Source organism: Lipophrys pholis, assembly GCF_963383615.2.
Source record: "Lipophrys pholis genome assembly, chromosome: 4".
Taxonomy (NCBI): domain Eukaryota; kingdom Metazoa; phylum Chordata; class Actinopteri; order Blenniiformes; family Blenniidae; genus Lipophrys; species Lipophrys pholis.
The window spans coordinates 1,358,781-1,377,875 of NC_137637.1; positions in this window are offsets into that span (position 1 = coordinate 1,358,781).

Consider the following 19,095-nt stretch of genomic DNA (forward strand, 5'->3'; position numbering starts at 1 on the left):
CCGTCTGTCCATCTGTCACCCGGCTGCATGCTCGTGCGACAATGAACCATCCTACCAGCCCGGGCGGCGGCGGCGGCGTCCGCGAGGCGTGTGCGCTGGGAAGGCGGGAATTAGCATGACAATGCACGCTGCGTGTTTTACATTACAGAGAGAAGTAAAGGTTAAAGCCGTGAAACGTTTCAACGTCTCCACATGTCCACAGGTGAGACGTATGATAAAGTGGGTCACCTGGCCTGAGGTTTCCTTCAGGTATCGGCTCACATGACAGCATGGCGTGTTTTAATGAGCTCAGTTCCAGAGAGAGACTAAATCTGGATCCTGCACTGGGAACCTTAAAGTGATAATCCTCAGGATCCTTTCTTTTTCAGGGGGGGGGCGGGCGAGGGGGCGTTCTTGGCTTCAGCCTGTGCTGGCAAGCGCTTGTTACTTTTTCCCTGTGGTTTCATGGCACTGGATTTATCAGAAGTCCCGTGTCAATCAAAGCACATTGGTGGTGCAGGTATCCCTGGACGATCTGCCGCTTGGCTCTCACTGACACTTCTTCTGTTTCCTACGTCTTGTTCGCCAGCCTGACAATCCTAGATTTAAATATAGTTATTGGAAGAACCACGAGTAATATTCTGCAGCAACACAACCCACCGTGTTTTCGAGAAGAGGCTTCAGTATTGATTTTAGAGGTTATATGAATAACAGCTGCATCAAGTTTCATTAAAGTTGAATCCAGCAGGAAGAACATTTGGTGTAAAGGTCGAGAAAAGTTCAGCAATGGAAGTTGCAGTGACTCCAGTGACAGTGCATCTAAATTTAAAGGCGTGTTTTGTTTAGTTTTGTCACAGAGCTTCAACTACACATTTCGGCCCCTCTTACTCAAGTAAAAACTCCTTGTTTTACCGTCTTAATTTCAGAAAAGTTGCACATTTACACGGCAACAGCAGAAACCCTGGAAATGATGTCGTTTTCATGTTGGACCACTAGTGGGTGTTGTTACTTTCACGAGCAAACGTTGGCGGAAGAATATGTTTCTGTCGGCATGTATTTATTTATTATCTACCTTCCAATGAAAGTTTGCTGAGAAGGTTATGTTTTCATCCAGGTGCATCCATTTATTTGTTTATTTATTTATTATTGGTTTGTATGTGTGTATTTTACCAACTTGTCGCAAGAACTACTACCTGAATTTCATGAAATTTCAGGGATGATTTGTCATCATCCATTAGATTAGATTGGATATTTAAACATTAACAGGTAAGCGTTTCAGAATAAATCCCCAAATCTGCAAAACAAATGTCCCAAACCAAGTGGATGAGGGAGGCACCTCATGGAGGAGATCAAAGGAGCACCTGTTGCCATGGAGACGGTTCTGGCTCAACATTTCGCAAAGTGATGTTGCTACCTCAGCAACCATGTTAGCATCGATATGAGCTAATGGCTATCATGTTAGCAATGCTAACTCGGTTCTGCAAACAAATGTGGCGTTGGCGAAAGTCTGCGCTCTACCGAGTGTAGCTCTAGTTGTTTCTGTACGGAAAGCACAAACACACACGCAGCAGAGAACAATGAGCTCTAAACATGAACACTGGGAGAACATGGGCATTCTAGTGGACAGACCACCAAGCTGGATGGTTATTACAGTGACTGTCAAAATAAAAGTACCAAGCTGGATTGTTATTATGGTGACTGTCAAAATAAAAGTACCAAGCTGGATTGTTGTTATGGCGACTGTCAAAATAAAAGTACCAAGCTGGATTGTTATTATGGTGACTGTCAAAATAAAAGTACCAAGCTGGATTGTTATCATGGCGACTGTCAAAATAAAAGTACCAAGTTGGATTGTTATAATGGTGACTGTCAAAATAAACCCACCAAGTTGTATTGTTTTTACGGTGACTGTCAAAATAAAAGTGCCAGGTCCCAGGAGAATATAGACAGGAAGTCATGACAACACGGAGGAAACTTCGTTGTTATTGTCTGTTTATTTGCAGAAGGAATACTAATCCCGGCCGTGGTGAGCATGTGCATTAGCAGCGTTTGCACCGTCCACAAAGAGATGGGTCCTGAACAATTCTAGAAAGTCTCGTTTTGGCTGTCTACTCGGTGGCAGAGCCTGAGCAATTTCAAAAAGTTCCACCTGTTTCCAGAAAGTGTTTTTTGCTCGTGGCTTCGAGCAGCGTCATGTTTTGCATTTTCACTTGGAATTGTTGCGGCATGTACGGGCGGTTAGTTCATCTTTCTTCACACAGAAATTATGTCCACGACATCTTCTCCGGAGGCGAGGAGCACAACAGCAATCAGATCACTTTATGCATGAATTATTATCATTATGTAAGTAGGATTAATCTACACGCTTCACATCAACAGATTCACGCAACAGAAATGGATTTGCTAATTCTAAATGAATGGGCTGTCGTGGGATTAAAGGATTCATCGCATTCGGCATGTTGAGGGTGAGGAAGGTGTGAGTTGATCGAATTGAGAAGTTACTCCATGAAATGCTCCACATATTAATTTAAATCACCATTCGAAGCTCAACATTCAATAATTCCATTCACAGAGACTCGACTGTGTGAGAGGTGTCATTTGAGTGCTGGCAAATTGTACATCAAATCATTATAATTTGCATAAAAGCATAAAAAAAAAATACATGAATAGTTAATATATGTTCTTTCAGGTTTTGAACCTTGAATATTTGTTGCAAGCAGATGAAGGCTTTTGTACATTTAAATAACTGCATGTGAGAATGGAAATGTGAGAGCAGAATACAAAGAGTCACATAAGTGATGAGGTAGTGAAGAATAGTTATTAGAAACTTCTACTTAACGTTAATAAAGATAAGACAAGTTCAACTTTTCATCCCAGCAGGGACCTTCATGTTTGTCCTCACAGACTTCCTCCTCTCGTTCATCAGTGGCTTTAAATTTGCCTCAATGTGTGAGTTTGTGTGTCAGGTGATCATCTGTGTCACTGTGAACCGTCAACCCGTCTAATTTAGACCAAATGGGATGTTGTCTGGGATTACCTGAACTCTGGATTAAGCCGGTTAAATGAATGGATAGATGTAGAGAGAAGGATGGAAAGATGGATTAACATGCAGCAAACAACTCAGGTTAAATGAGTGTGAGACCATGTTATAGTGTATACACGTGGTGATGGGTTCATCCTTTGGACCAGAAACTACGACGCTACAAGAGGATACATCATCTCCTTTTTATAAAAATAATATAATAATATTTCAAAGTATTTTGGTGAAAAAGTGTGGAGCCTCCACTCGGGGGTGAAAAAGTCAGAAAGAGGACGAAATGTGTGGTTCAGATTTCTCTGTAATATTTCAGAATAAATCATGAAAATAATTCTGATGGTAAAATGTATTACTTCCAATCACAGCGTGCATTTTTATATTTAAGATTGAATTCAAATGAAGTATATTTGGGATTAAATGAAATTATAAAATGAGCTGTGGTGTACCAGCACAAACACAATGTTTTCAAGTGAAAATGCAAAACATTCATAACATCTTGGGTGGAACTTTTTGAAAACACTCAGACTCCGGTTCGGTGAAAACGGGGCAAAACGCTGCTACTGCTGAAGTAGTAGACAATAACAACATTGGCAAGAGGAGGAAGTACTTCCTCTTGTGGTGCCATGTGCCAGAGCAGAGCTGCCTAATTGTGGGAGGAGTCAAAGGGAGGGCCTACCTTGATTGGGATTGGCTAAACCCCCGATGACACTATAGAGGGTTTGATTTCTGATTGGCTGGTTGGAGCAACACACTTTATAAAACCTGAAACAAGCCAGGGAGAGAGAGGACAGACTGTCTTCACTTCTGGGACGTCAGTCCAGGTATGGGGACGATTAGTACTGCTGGGGAACCTTTATGGAGTAGATTTTACACAATATGACTCTTTAAGCTTTTTATTGCTGGTGAATCACAGTGAAAATAATAATGTAAACTTAATGTAAACTATTCAGTAATCAGATATAAATAGGACTACTTAGTGTGAGAAAAGGCATGGAGCGTGTCGGATGAGCACGATGTAGTTCAAGTTCTGTCACTTGAAAAAAAAAACTGTGAAAAAACTAAAACACTGGTGTGGTTGTTTAGTTCATCTAACCACCTGAAGAAAGTGTCCACATAGAGGACGGCGTCACATGACAGTGAAACAGTTGTTTTTTTATTCTTTTGAATAGCTCCATTGCATTAGCACAGATGAAGTTGCCCACGCACGATTGGAGTGCAGAGCAATAAACACCTTCCTACGATAAAGACCGGGTGTCATTCCTCCAGAGCCAGCGACACCGCAATTAACATTCAATCAGTGCAGAACAATGCAGCCGACATATGATGCAGAAGGACAAGGTGCCAGATGACAACAATGCAGCAGAGAGAATAGAAATGACATCAGACTGGAGAAAATGAAATAAATTCCAGATGCCATGCGTTAACGCTCTGTCGGCCAGTCATTGACATCCAGAGAAGATTCAGGCCGACCTTTTTCTCCTGTGCTGTTCAGAAAATGATAAAAAATCTATTGGAAGTGTGAACATAGGGATTAACCCTTGGTTGAGATTGAGAAATTACGTAGATAACAATGAATTCTATAGACGTATTTATACGTTTCTTTAAAAAAAATTAAAAATAAAATAAAATCTCTAGAAATCCTCTCTGAACTGCACTGATCTAAATGTTTATCTGACTTCCCATTGCTGTGGCCAGTCTCACCTGCATAAAGCCTGCTGAAACAGATCGATTGCACATTCCGTCTCCAAATTGTTTTGAGTGATTGACACCATAACTGACACTGCACAAATACAGGTTAAGTTATAAGTTAAGGTCCAATGCAGAAATTGTGTTATAAAGAAGGAAGTTTTCAGATGAAAGTTGTGGTGGGCCAGGAGAGGAAATGCTTCTCGCCACAATAACAGCACCTGAAACGTCATGTAAGTGTGGCAGAGTTTGTATCATTTTTCACTTCTGTCAGAAGCTACAAGCACTTTCCACAGTGTGGGCGCACAATATCACATCGTCTGCATCGAGCTTTAGTAGATCAGGCCGTTAGTTTGGAAGCAATGGGGAAAAACAGGAAGTTGCCAAATATGGTCACATGTCTGATACAAAGTTAACATAATCCGTTCTAATCCACACTCGAAGCAAAGTTTCAGACTTTCCGCAGAAACTTTGTCCGGTTTAAAGTGTCTGACATCATATTTCAACTGAATGAACTTGATTTCACCCGTTTCTTTTCTAAACTGCCACAGTTTACGTCACTGCAGGTTAAGTATAGAAGTCAACAACTTTGCCTCATCCACATTTCTGTCTCAGAGGTGTGTGTGACCTCCTTCTGTCATCAGTTCCTTTCTCTGTTCTCTTTATGCTCGTCTCCTCGTTTTCCGTCATTAGAGGGAAACACAAAATGAGGATATGGTGAAAAATAACATTAAAGGAGCAATTCTGTTCCAATCAGAGTCCCTCAGAATGAACAAAGACATCAGTGAACACTTTCAAAGAAATTTCGTACCAAGGTTTTTTTTAAAAACACATATTAAAGCTTAAAATGTAACGTGATTTGTGTTTGTTTTCAACATTATTACAGTTTATTAATTTATCATGTAATTGTTTTCTTTTCTGCTACTTGCTCCCGGGGGGACGGTGCCCTGGCGCCCTCTATTGGCCAGCCACCACTGTCTACAGGCCTCAGTATACTACTGCATCTACAGTATGCAGGTGGCAGTGCGTCGCGTCTACATCGTCCCTTCATCAGCTGTATGTGCTGCGAAGTACTTCACCACCTGGGGGCGCTGTTGGATCGGTCGATGCCACACGTGGTCAAAGTGTTGCTAACGGCACCAAAAGCTGAATGTTTTGCCCTAAATCGCCTTTCACTGCTCGTCCTGTTTGTATATAAATGTTATATTTTGTTAGAAAACCCATTTTCAATGTTCCCGAGCCACTAAATAAAAGTCTGGAGAACACGCATCCTCTTTTCCTAACTTTCCGTGACCTCTTATTCCCATCCTTCTCCAACTCTGTCTAAATCTCATCCTTCAGCACTGCCCTGCTCTGCCTCGCACTCGTTTTGTACTCCGTTATTGTTGCAGTGTGTGTGTGTGCGTGTGTGCGAGTGTGTGTGTGTGTACACACACTGTGACAAGCCCAGTTTTTGGTGCTTTATTTAACTCCAGGCGACCGAGCTGACGTCTCTCTGCTTTCTCTCTGGGGCATCAACTGTTACTGATCGGCGCCTGATGGAGGAGAGATGGAGGAAACAGAGCTGGTGGAGAAAACAGGTCTAAGGGGAACGTTTGAAGCAATGAATGGAGTAAAGTTGTTAGAAGGGAACGTAGTCCCAGTTAAATCTGGAACAGAGGCTGAAAGACTTGAGGATGCTCACTGAAAGAGGGTAAAATGGAGGGACAACCGTGAGCTCCCCGTTTCCCCTCTCCTCTGTGGTCCTTCTATCCAGTAAACGTGGCGAGCTGTCCTCCGAAAGCAGCACTCGGAAGCTGATAACTTGCTCCAATCTGTCACAACACTCATTACTGTCTACCTCCAGCACTGTGAGACAGAGTGGGATGGACATCGGGGAGAGGAGGGGGGGCGGGAGTGAAGGAGTGGAGGGGGAGTGGGAGAATGACAAAGATTTGTGGAGGAGACCCAACGGATGATTGGAGCTTTGAGGAAAGAGTAAGGAAAAGTTCACCCACTGACTTCTAATCTTTATTTTCTCACATTTATTTTCCTTTATCCTTATCACTCTCCATCTCTTAATCACATCCCACCACTGTATCTTCCTCCTGCACCTTATCCCTCAATCCTTTGCCTCCCTGGCAATCACATCCCCCCTCCCCTCCCGTCCTCACCTGAGTCCCCATTAGTCTTCCCGTCCCTCTCCCTGGTCTTCAGACTCTCCTCCTCCATTCGGTGCAGTTAAAGCCAGTTTGTCGGCTCTGACTGATCGTACCGGACTGGCTTGAGTGTGTCCTCTTATCAGTCTGAGCTGCAGCCCACTGCGAGCCGTCCCGCCGCCCTGCGCTGGCGTTCAGCACTCAGTGGATGCCAGCGGAGAGACTCTGGAAGTCGGCGTTACAATGCTGCCCCCCGTTGGCGCTGATGCAAACAGGAAGCCGTGTGCACAGGGAGGCTTCGCCTGCACCGCTTTATACAACTACAGTGTCACACTTTCTTCACCCTGCAGTGAAACAGTGCTGAGCCTTCAGTGGCAAGTGGAGTTAAAGTAGGAGTGATGTCTGGGAGTGTTGTTGATATCTAAGTCCTGAAGGCATGAATATCAGATTTCCTTCTCTCCAGGAACGTAAGGTTTTTGCACCCTATACCCTTGACATGTTTCGACTGGATTCTCCCATCTTCATCGAAATGTCATCGGTGGTAAATGACGTGTCCTTGTATCACCAGTCCGTAACGCCACCTGATGAAATGACATGTTATCCTCCACCACCGCATGTCTTTTATGGTGAAAACAGGAGAATCCAGTGGAAACATGTCTAGGGTATGTTACAAAAGCCTTTCTTGCCTGAGGAGGAGAAAAAAGCAAATACTCGTATGCAAAGGCGTGAACTTAAAATGGAACCTGAGAGTAAGTAGACGTCTGAATAAACAATGAGAACTAAACCACCAGTGGAGGATCGAACATCGAGCGACAGCCACTAATAGGCTCCGTTCACACTGCTGGGGTCTGCTCTTTGTTTTGCCTGATTGTTCACTTTACATTTTAAAGGCGACTTCTCTGATCGGACCCGACGGGTTCGGGCTCCAGAGCGCAGAACACGCTGCCGACAGAAGTAAATATGAACGCCATGCCGGTCAGCACCAGGGTTGCCAGATGTGACTCACTGTTTTCAGCCCAAACGAAGTAAAACCCACAGACCTCAATGAAAACCAGGCCAAATCTCAGCCTGTGTAGAAATCATGATCAAACACTAAAACTATATGTGTGATAAAGAACACGCCATAAACACACGAATGCATTAAATAAACAAATTTAAAAAGAGAGGTTGTCTCCCCAATTGGGGGATACCTGCCTATAGCAGTTGAGCATGCCTCCGTCGGTCTCACCCACAGAGGCGCTGAGTCAGGGCTTTCTAGAAGCATCATTGTTTTATTCAAATAAATCAAAACTCACACAAAGCACAGACAAACTGCTTCTCTCAGGCTCTGTCTTGTCTGTGTCTCCCACCTGTCACCTGGTGTCGCTGGGCGGCTCCTCCTTTATGGGCAGAGAGGCGAGGCAGCGCACCTGATTCCCATCAGGGCCTAATCACCTCCCTGCCACGGCGCATATCTGGCAACACAGGTCAGCGTGTAGATTAAGTGGTTGTTAAATACGAGCGACAGAATCTAGACAACATGAGGAGGAAAGAAGAAGGAGAATGAGGAAAATAGAGAGAACAGCAAACAACAAAACAGCTCTGATATGAGTCACTGTGAGGAAATAAATCAGAATTGGGTTTCATTTCCCTGCAGAGTGAACGAGGCCTCAGACATCTGGATCCCAGCATCGAGGATGGATTTGTCTTTTGTTCACAATTAGAAACTCACACACTCCTTCATCCATTGGGAAACTGAAAACGAGGTTTCAGGGCTTGAGAGAAGTTTCCTTTCCTCTTCCTTTGGATGTTCCTTTGGGATTTTATCATTTGGAGAAATGGAGTTATTGAAGTCCATTAATAGACTGAAGCTTTTGGTTCGTTCCTCTCCAGTAGGTTTAGTTTGTCATGTTAACTTTTGTTTTTGTCATTATGATGCTGCCCATGTTTTCAAGTCTGGATAATAATTGACGGCATCACTGTGGCAATTTACATCGATGATCACTTCTGATTAAATTATTCAGTTGCTTTACACGCACAGTCGAAAATTTAATTCAGTTTTGCACAATTAAAAGAAAAAAACAGAAAGCAGTTTGTTCCATGATTTTGAAAAGCGATTCTTCCTCCGTGACAATCTTTCTCCTCATGCTTTGTGTGGTAATGGTGATTCTTTTTCATAGAATTGAAACTTCAGTCGATAAGTAATTAAAAACATCGAAATTCTTCATTATGATCTTTCTTTTCTATTTTTACTGAGAACCGCGAGACAAACTGAGACACCAGGTCTACTCTCGTCCTCCATTTATAACATGTCGACACAGCAAAGGTCAGACCACCACATATTACAGCCTCCATTTACAGAAGATGGACGACACCGCAGTCACTGGAACCTTCAAGGTTTTCAGGCAGATTTGTGCCCCGAGACAATCCTTCCCCAAAACGCCCCGTTTGAACGAAGTGAAAGTCATGAATTTTCATTGCATTTTGGGGATTCAGTCACACGACTTCGACTCCAACGAGGAAAAGGCAACTTTTCTAGAATGCTGCTACTGAAATGAGATGCGACGGCAGCGTGTTGTCACTCGAAACGCTGCCGTGTTAAACGGTGCCTGACCTCATGCTTGGTTTGTCTCTGGCTGCACTGGAACATCGTAGAGACGGAGCGTCTCTGCAAACCCCAGTGAATTTACCTCCGGTGGAGAAACGTCTCAAGAACAATCAGAGGAAACCAGAAGAACCTACGATCAACTTAGAGCTTTGTGCCAGCGGCTGTGAATACCCATGTACTTACATTTTAGTTTAATTCAATTTGCAGTTTCCTTCACATTGTTATTATGGGTTATTTTGTGTAGGATTTAGAGGAATAAAATGAATTGAATCACACCAAGGCAAACTGCATTTGTTTTTCTGACCCTGCTTGACGTAGGTTCGCATGACGTTATAAAAGGTTCAAATTCTGCTTTCGTTTAATTCTTCGTAATAAACAAGCAAAAAGTGAAAAAATGCTTGATTTGCATTTTTGTTAAAAACATCCATAATTTGTAGACAGCCTGCTGCCTTGGGTGATTTTATATCCTGAAATATTTCAAAAAGGCTCTTTTTGGATGAATATTTCAGATGGTGTTCACTTCTGTTTCAAGACTGACAGAAAAACATTGGCTTGCACAGATTGAGTTTGTGAATATTAAAATGCTTTAAATAATTCTAAATATAACAACTGGTGTGGTAGATAAATGTATGGCAAGAGAGAAACAGAATTTAGGTAGAGAGGTTAATGCGAACTTCTGTCAGACTTTAATCCTGGAAACATCGAAGCATCTTCACTAAACAACAGGCAGCGTTCAGCCCGAGGTGTTCGAGTCTGGGAATGAAAAGAAAAGAAAACACAGAATTATAGATCAGCATTTAGAGTGAGCGAATGAGGAATTAGACTTCCGATCACTGGGCTAACCCCCTTCCCTTCTTTGATCCAGACCTCCTGCACTCGTCTCACCCTGGCTTTCATCGATGTGAAGCCCCGACTCTTCACTTCCACCGGGGTCAGATATGAGAGAGCGGCAGTGAAAAGACGTTTTCTTTCAGTTCAACTTGTTGCCTTTGTGTCACAGCGGCTCGCTGGTGTCAGCTGCAATCTCTCCCGTCGAACTGATACGAGGTGAAAGAGTCTTTTGTCGATTGAAGAGGTGGATCAGAGGAGCAGCTGAACGTGTCTGAGCATGTCTGATTTAAGTTTAAGGCCTCGTTTACACGACAATAAATACGAATGCATTGGCAAAACTTTCTTCATTAGGGGGTCCGTTTACAAAACACCGGCGTTCAGTTCCTCTGTATCCAGACACTGCTGGAGGCGACGGAACGCTGTTACTACGCATGCACATCTCTCCACCCTGTGCTAAATAGTCCCTTCTGCTCATGCGCCAGTAAACAAAGATGGCCGACCCGTGGTGGTTTGACTCTCGGTCGTATTCTAGTGTTATCGTCCAAATCGGTAGTTTAATAGTTGAGACTCTCCCCTGATAGCTTCTGATTCCTCATCAGTTCACGGAACATTGGGTCCTCTCAACTTTCTTCACGTTTCTAGTGTATTGTTCTCTGCACAGGTCTGTGTGGTGTCCTTACAAAAACAAGCAACAGTGCCCTCCTGTGGCCCAGCAGACTAACTACATTGTTGTCAGTGTGTTTGCTGTTGCAGTGTAAACACACTCCTTTTAACGGATTAGATGTTGTCACGTGAAACGTTGTCGTGTAAACAGTTTTGCAGTGAAAACACAAAACTTTTGTTAAGTTTCAGGTGTTTACATGTTTTCAAGGAGTCCAGTGGCGGCTGGTGATAAATTTCTTAGGTGAGGCTTTTCATTATTTACCCCCCAATGAAACATTTAAACGGCTATTGAACAGAGACACTTATTAAAACTCTTTAATTTACATACTTGTAAACAAATAGAAGCAGAAGCTTCAGTAATCCCTTTTTTGAAAATGAAAGTGTTTTTGGCTGGTTAACTGGAAATTATAGTTAATCTGAGTTTAGGGAAAACAAAAGGTATATCAGGTATATTTTCAAAAAACACATCAATTCCTCTCTCTTGAAAAAAACCCAAAATAACTATACTGGAGAAAGTTGAACCTGTCCTGCAACTCATCAGTAGGTGGTGAGATCGCTGCTAAGCCCCGCCTCCACAGGGGCATTCCTCTTGCTTCCACCGGGGGTGGGGTGGGGGTGGGGCGGCGCCCACTATTGACCAGCCACCACTATCGGAGTCACTGAAAACGCAACTTTTTGAGAAGCAAATATTTTTCCAATGAAACTTTTAGCTTGAGACAACTTAGATGATACTATAATGAACTATAAGTATTTTCACAATATAGCAATAGCAAGGTAGGTATCGAATTGTTACATCTGTATCGGCCGATACTGAAAAATCGGATCGGAACATCCCTAGTAATAATATTCCAACTTGGTTTTCAGTCCATATAAATGTCCGTGTACTCCCGTTGTTAATGTTTAGAGCGTATTGTTCTCTGCTGCATGTGTGTGGCTTTATTATAAAAACAACCAACACCGCCAACTAGTGGCCTGGCATGCTAACTACATCGCTTTAAACATTTCTACTGTTTCGCTGTAAGCAAACTGTTTCCCCTTCACATTTTGAACACTTAAAGGGGAAACTTTTCTGTAAACAAAGATGGAAGAATTATGCGTTTTCAATTGAAACATTGTCATGGAAACGGGGTCTTACGTCAGAGAAAAATGCAAACTCCACAAACAAAAACCCAAAACTCATTCTAGGATTTCTTTGGTATTTCTCTTTAGTTCTAACATTTTACAAAGACAATAAAATGGTCATGCTCGTATCAATAACAACAACAACAACAACAACAATAATAATGCATATTTGCTGTCTGGAAAGAAACATGGAGCAGCAACTTGCCTATTTCTGTAAATTATTGCCATTATTAGAGGTGGCATGGCTAGGTTGGTAGAGCGGTCGTCTCCCAATAAGAAGGTTGCAGGTTCGATTCCCATCTCTGCCTATGTGCCGAAGTGTCCTTGGGCAAGACACTGAACTCCAAACTCCATTGGAGTGACAGCGCCTTGCATGGCTGCAGCCTCCAATGGTGTGTGTGTGTGAATGGGTGAATGTGATGAATCATGTGATATGTGATATGTGATAAAGCGCTTTGGGGGCTGCTCACACGGTGGAAAAGCGCTATATAAGGGAAGTCCATTTACCATTAAACTCCTCAAAACAGAAGTGAAGCATAAACGTGATCCAAAAAAGTACCAGAGCTACACTCGGTAGAGCGCAAACCTTCACCAATGCCACATTTGTTTGAGGAACCGAGTTAGCAAGATAGCATTAGCTCATATCGATGCTACATTGAGCAGGGATCATGACATTTTGTCACAGTTTTTGGGGAATTTATTCGGACACATTTTGCCGTTAACATCCCAATATCAAAGAAATTGGTCCTTGGATGATGACAAATCATCCCTGAAGATTTTATACAATTCGGGTGAGTAGTTTTTGTGAAAAGGTGGTAAAATACGGGCATACAAACCTGTAAATAAAGACATGCAGACGAAAACATAACCTTCTCAGCCAAATTTCATTGGTGAAGGTAAAAGAGGGGAATTACTAGAAAAAGCAAAACCTGTGCAGAAAGTGAGAGGTTGAGGTGATAAAAGAAGGAATTGGAACAGAAATTCAAATAATAATAAAGTAACATTGGAATGGAGAAAGTTTTGGACGAGTGGAGTGAGTTGCCCTTTTGGCCCTGAAGTAACCAGAGTTATTACACTTCCTCCTCAAGGGAAACGAAGACTGTAAACTAAAGGCCACGGCAGCAAAATCAATAGCTGTTGACACTCCTGACTGATAATCACAAATCTGAACCTCATTGTGATGAAAAATGCAGCGGATCTCCAAGCTTTTAGGAAAAGTTTTGGACAACTTGAAAATTTGACCTCCTGGCCTGAAATAACTGACCGCAGTCATTTCAAATCTTCCCCGGGGGCAGAACAGCATGGTACAGACACCACGGATAAACAATAAGAGCTGACACGTTCCAGTGAAAATCACAAATATAGACGAAATGTGGCATCTTACAGAAACGCTGTTGGGATTAGCGAACAGTTCCTGCACCGATTTCCATGAGACGAACCATCCAGCTGCTGTCGAGACGCTTCGGGAAGTGGTTTCAGACTGGAGGGGGGCGCAGGCAGCCGCAGACTGTGAGCAGATAAAGGAAAAACAAGTCAACAGCAAAAAAATTAAAAATCTTCATGAAGGGTAGAGGTGGGGCGCAGGATAAAATATTAACCGTAACATTTATTATTTAATGGTGGAAATCAAAGACCCTCGCACGAGACGAATGCAAGTGCTCAGTTCCACATTTTCAAGGCTGCAGACGTAATTACCTCCTCGCATGTGAATCGGTATCTGGAGAATCACGGGAAATAATTCAAATGAGTCCGAGCAGCAGCAGCAGCAGCAGCAGCAGCAGCAGGAGGAGGAACCCTCAGTTTGTACGCTGCTAAAGAGCCGAGTTAAGCAAGGTGTTATATAAACTTCTTCATAAGATACACAGGATGTAATTTGTACCTCTGCTGTACATTTTGTTTCTTTTGCTTAAGTTTTTTTGTTCTACAATGTGAGGATGGAATGTATTCGTCATGCCTACTGATGAAAACAAAGCAGGAAAGTGTTGGAATCCTGGATTTCTTGTTTCCTTGTGTTTTGTTATCCTTCTTTCTTCCTTCCTTCCTTCCTTCCTTCCTTCCTTCCTTCCTTCCTTCCTTCCTTCCTTCCTTCCTTCCTTCCTTCCTTCCTTCCTTCCTTCCTTCCAGAATACAAATGGACAAATGATATTTCTAGTTATAGAATAGAATAGAATAGAATGGAATCACGAGTGTGTTTTTTTTTTTTTTTTTTTACCTTTTTCTAATCTTCTGTTTTCTCTCTGCTCAGCACATTTTCCCTAATTCCATCATGGACCCACAAACCATTTCCTCGCAACTCTTGACTGTTCTTTTAATTATTTTGCTCACATTTACCCTAATTTCTTCCTCCTCTCCTCAAACCCTTTTCCTCACTGATTCATTTTACTCATCTTTAAAAAAGAAAATAAACCATGTATTTGTCAAGCCACTGCATCATTCTCCCGTCCTCCTCTCCTCTCCTGTCCTCTCATCCCACTCCATCCCTTTTACTCCTCAGAGATTTTCTCCCACGGGAGGCAGCGGGAGCTAATCCCAAAAAGCTGTTTCGAAAGCCGGCGGAGAGGCGGCGGCGGCGGCCCTCAGCTTCAACATCAGACGAAAACCAACAAAGCAAACAGCGTTTCGTCTCCTCTGGTTTCCCCTCCACTCCTGCAGGCTGCACACTCCTCCTCACTTGTTGTTGCTTTTCTGCAAAAACACAAGTAAAATACACAGTCAGGCTTCTTAACCATTTGACGTGTGTGTGTGTGTGTGTGTGTGTGTGTGTGTGTGTGTGTGTGTGTGTGTGTGTGTGGGTGTGGGTGTGGGTGTGTGTGTGTGTGTGTGTGTGTGTGTGTGTGTGTGTGTGTGTGTGTGTGTGTGTGTGTGTGTGTGTGTGTGTGTGCGTGTGTGCGTGATTGACATGTCTTCTCTTCAGGACAGATGAAACTTTAGCCTTGAGCTACAACCTTCCAAATTAATTTATTCAACGAGCTAATGCTTCATCTTTTTAGTTTTAATTACAGCAGCACATTTAGCCTTTATTTACATCTTCTTAACACATAATGGATATTAATAATTTTTTTTTATAAGGCATGTGCTTTGTGTTTCATGTTTTAATAAGTCCAACAACAAGGAGACGATGCCTTGCAGGGTTTGGGAGAGTTGTGTTTTCAAGTGAAAAGGAAAAACTTTCATTGCATTTTGTTGCAGATATTTCAGTGGAAACTATAAAGTTTAGTGGAACTATAATCATTGCCTACCTCAATACAACCTCACAAGAAAAGCCGTTTCCACGAAAACGGCAGGAAGGCTGAAAACGATGAAGTTAGCATGTTTGGCCACTAGTTGGTGCTGTTGTTAGTTTTAGTAATGAAATCACAGAGATAATAATGAGCTCTAAACATTAACAATGGCAGAACACGGACAGACCACCAAGTTGGATTGTTATTACAGTGACTGTCAAAATAAAAGTACCAAGTCCAGGAGAATATTGACTGGGAGTCGTGACACCACAGAAGAAAGATTGTTCTGATTGTTTCTACTGAGCATGTGCAGAACGACTAGTTGCTACGGACATGGTATGCATATGCGCAATAGCTTCTCTACCATCAATGCAGGACGGAGCCCGAGTGTTTTTTACAAAAATTTCCTTTTTATTCCGATTCCACTAAGACCCGGTCTTTTTTCTACCCGTCGTTCTCCCACCCCATTCACACGGCACTATAAAAATGATGTAGTATATACGTCAGGCCTATGGGTGGTGCTGTACCGCTGCCACGAAAAGAAGACACAGAACATGGAAAATTCCTCGTATTTCAGGAATCCAGACCTTATCCGGCCTTATTAAAGCTTCTGCAGCTCCACCTGGATCAGGTAGTCCGCCATGTTGTTGTTGTTAAGTGGCGTCACCAAGAGGCGGGGCGATGGCATCAATGGCAAAGCCGAGGGGGAGTTTTTAAATTTCTCCACTCTTTAACCCATTCTAAAAAAAACAATAGTGTGGAGTGTGGATGATCGGCCAAAAATGCGGTTACATATAACGTTGGCGTCATGTGGACGGGGCCTGAGGGTTTTTGAATAGTTATGTTTTCAGTGGCTCCGAGCACCATTGCCATGTAAACGGACACCCAGAACCCAACAACAACTTTAGGTTTTCACTTGAAAACGTTGTAGCGTAAACAGGTCCTCAGTCTGTTGGGACCGTTATGGTCCGACAACCTGAGAACTGGATGGAGGGATTAAGACATTGGATCAATGGAGGATTAAATGGTGTGTGAGGAAGTTTTAGAGGGACGATTCAGGCTTTTTTTGAGTTGATTCTAAAAAGTTTGGGAGGGACGGGAGGGAGACAGAACATGAAATATGAAGAATGGAAGGAAGGAAACACTAATGTTAACAAAAAGACCTACAGAGGAGGATTGAAAAAGATTTTAGAAAATGAAATGATGCACTGAGGAGAGGAGGGGGTAAAGGGTGAGGCAGGAGTTTTAAAGAGTGAATGTTGTGATCAGAGTGGAATTGGAAGAGGAAGACGAGGTGACAAAAAGCAGCAGGAGGAAGGGATGAGCAAAGACGGTGAGCCCAGGAGAAATGTGATCAGCTGGGAGAAAGACAATGAGCGAGAGCAGCAGAATTATACAAACAGGATTAGACAGAGAGACGAGGGGAAAATAGGCAGAGATGAGATTTGGAGAGGAGACAAGAAGAAGGAAAGTGAAGGAAAACTATGGAGGAATGAAGAGCAGGGAGGAAGGAGAAGGAGGCACAGGGGGGATTGGAGGAGAGTATGTAGCGAGCACAATGGATTTGGATGGCAGAGTTAGAGACCTCCAAATCCCCTGAAGAAAACAAAACACAGCGAGGCAGAGCGAGGCAGAGCCCTGCCTGAGAGGAGATAGAGGTAAACCACGCTGGATTCCCACTCGCCGCCAGAACCGGCCCACATTTTATTCTGCACTCTGTCTGGCCCCTCAAACCAACAGCGCAACCCGGCGCCGCTTCCAAATTCACACGCCGTGCCACCGCCATGCTGCACAAATTCCGAAGGCATGTAATTAGAAGAGTTAAATTGGGAGCAGGAACTGTTCACGTCAGGTGGGCGGCGGCTTATTTTGAAGAAACCGCGTCACAGGAAAGTTGCAAGGCAGATTTTTCAGAGCATTTCACTGAAATCCTGGAGGAGAGACAGAAAAATGATGTGGCTCTGCTTAATCCAACGACATCGTTTTATTGGTGGGAGTCGTCACAGCTCGACTTGCACCTATTTATTCCTGGTTTATGTGGCTGACTGGAGGCCATGTTGGTTCTGCGCTGTGCTTGGAATTGATTGGTGGAGTGTTTTGAAAGCTCTTCGATTTAACCCTTTAAAGGGCTCATATTATACAAAATTCACTTTCTAAAAGTTCTCCAGCAGTACTAATCGTCCCCATACCTGGACGTGTTGCTCCAACCAGCCAATCAGAAATCAAACCCTATATAGTGTCATCGGGGGTTTAGCCAATTCCAATCAAGGTAGGCCCTCCCTTTGACTCCTCCCACAATCAGGCAGATCTGCTCTGGCACATGGCACCACGAGAGGAAGTACTTCCTCCTCTTCCCAAGATGGGCATGTGTGGGCGGAGCCAGTCCAGCTCACACAGACACAGCAGATTCTGAATGCAGCTCCTATGATCCAATATTCAAATGGAGGAAAATCAAGGAGGAGCTAGAAACTTAGAATACTGAAGGTTTCTGGAGCGACCAGACCAGGAGGAGGAGATGAAAAGCTGGATGATTTGACGCCTTTAATAATGAGGACACACTCAACTGAGCGGGCAGATCGGACGCTCCGCCGCAAACTGATAAAATATTGAGGAAGTCATGTATTACACACACCCGGCTCGTAGGGTAACTGCAGAGCAGAAAGGCTACAGAGAATTACTCAAACCACAATTAAGCCAACTTTTTGATAAAAGATGGAGAGAACTGTTTTGGTGTGTAAAGTGACAGTAATGACGCTTTTCTACTAGTACCTACTCGACTCGCCTCGCCTCTACTCGACTCAGTTTCTTTTGTTTTCCAGGACAACATAGTACCGCCATGTTGTGGGTGGAGCCATCAGAGCTTTTCCCCATTGTGCACAAGTAATCACCCCCAATAGAATCTCTATCTCCTGATGTGGAGTGAATATCGGCTCAAATAATAAACTAAATAGTATATATATTTATTAATAATGAAAATGACAAAACATGGTTCGTGCTTCACTACCCGGTATTTCAGTTTCACTGGTGCCCCTGTTAACTGGTGACCTCTATCACCAGCCATTAGCAGCAGCTGATGTTAAAATAAGCCAGTCACCAGTTAACAGGGAAACCAGTTAACCCTAAACACCGGTGGTATCATGGCTCAGAGACCTCCTGGTCCTGGTAGCGTGTCGCTCCGTGGAGCTCCTGAATCCTCTGGTCGCCTCCAGACAAAGAAACGTCTGCAGCTCCTCGCTGCTCCTCTGGTTGAGTTCTGAGTCTCTCTGGTTCTGGTCGGGTTAAAAAAAGTCTATTGGCGTCAGCTGACTGAGAACCTGGAGGAGGAACCAGGAAAGTACCTGGTAGCAGGAAAGTAGCTGGGACCAGGAAAGTACCTGGGAGCAGGATAGTACCTGGTAGCAGGATAGTAACACGTAGTGGAAAAGATGACTCAAAATAAACGGTAGCTGTGAATTCGGGGACAGTGTGTGACAGTTTGTCCTCTTGTGATGGACTAGTGACTTGTCTCAGGATCTCCAGCCCAGCAACCTTTGAATGGATAAACCCCGAAATAAAAACATAGGATGGATGTAATGTGAACCACACACAAAATAAAACCCTTTTCCTCAAGCACTGCCGACAGAGAAAGCCTGTCTCTCATGTGGCAGCTTTTGTTGAAGTCTCCAGGTTAGAAAATCGCAGATCTAAGTAAGACAAGTTTGTCAAGATATTTGACAAGACAGTTCTTGATGAAGACTTTAGTACGTATCTGAAACTAAAACTGACTTCATATTTATAGCACATTGAGAGCCCCGGGAGCACAACATCTACCATTTGGTTCGGACGTGGTTC